Genomic DNA, 1,318 nt, shown 5'->3' on the forward strand with positions numbered 1-1,318 from the left:
GCACGGTTGGGGCCCACCCTCCGGCCGTGGGACTGGCCGCACCGTATGTGGCCAAGACCCCGCTCACAGAGCGCTTGCCTGGTCCCCACCCCTAGCATCCCGCGGAGGTTAGTCCTGCCTTCCTCGGCCCCCCAGACAGCTCAGAAACAGGTGCTCGAGTGTAGGGGTGACTCGCCTTCCCTCACCTGGTGACCTCTCTTTACTCACCTGTCCCCACGGGCCTGGCAGAGACCTCATCGCAGCCTTGGGGACCCTGGATTTACGAGGGCTCCCCGTGCAGGATAACATGGCTCCAGGCCCCTGGGTCTTGGGCTCTGTAGACTGAGCACTGCCGTCCTGGTGGCACCCGGGGGTGTATGGCCCGGCCGGCGGCCATCGCAGGCCTGCAGTCTCCAAGATTCTGTGCCTCCTTGACTCTGAGGGTAGGGCCTTTCCCTCCTCCCTGGACTGTCCCCTGCTGCACTCCCAGGGGCCGAGGCCAGGCTTGTGGGTAGAGCCCCTGCCTCCAGGAAGGGCCACACAGACCCCTGAAGGGGTAGAGGCCTCTTTCCTTTGGCTGAGCCTCCAGGCTTCGTTTGGGCGCCGTGGTTTTCCCCCTCGTAAGGTCTGTTAGAGGCTGGTGTCCCCGCCTTCTCGTGGGTACAGGAGCCCACGGCAGGACTGCTGGCGGGGCACAGAAGGGCCTGCCAGGAGGGAATGTGGGGGGTCTGTGTGCCCACCCCCAGACCCCGTGCCTTGTCCCAGCCCCGCCTCACAGCACCGTCCTTCTCCAGGCCCCAAGTAACCACTCTTCCTGCAGCCTCGGAGCAGTCGTGGTTTCTGGCCAATCAGAGCCACCCCCTGTGTGTGTGAGGAGAACACCTGCTGGGCGTGGCAGCCAGCGCAGTGACCACCGCTAACTGGTCTTGCTCTCGGCTTGATGGAGGGACTGTCGTGGTCACTGGCCAGTCAGCTTCACTCCAAGCCCCAGAGCCTCCGCCGTCCTCGGGGTCCTCACTCTGCCCAGGCTCATACCGGCCCTGGAGGCAGCTCGGGAAGAGGCAGGCCAGAGGGCAAGAAGCACCACCATGGGCAGCGTGCCCGTGGCCCAGGGAGGGCCCTGCCTGGGAGCCATGTCCCCCAGCACGGCAATGGGGTTTCCGGCTGCCTTGGGCTGCCTGGTCAGCGTGGCCCCGCACCACACGTGGCCAGGCTTGGCTCGGCCCTGAGCGAAGGAGGGAGGGAGGGAGGCCCAGCGTGCGAGGGAGCTGAGTGGGGAGCAGCTCCACTGGCCCGTGGGCCAGAACCCAAGACTTGGGCGAGGGGCCGGCAGCCACGC

This window comes from Carlito syrichta, unplaced genomic scaffold (assembly GCF_000164805.1).
Source record: "Carlito syrichta isolate Samal-C Ts95f unplaced genomic scaffold, Tarsius_syrichta-2.0.1 Scaffold135665, whole genome shotgun sequence".
NCBI lineage: Eukaryota > Metazoa > Chordata > Mammalia > Primates > Tarsiidae > Carlito > Carlito syrichta.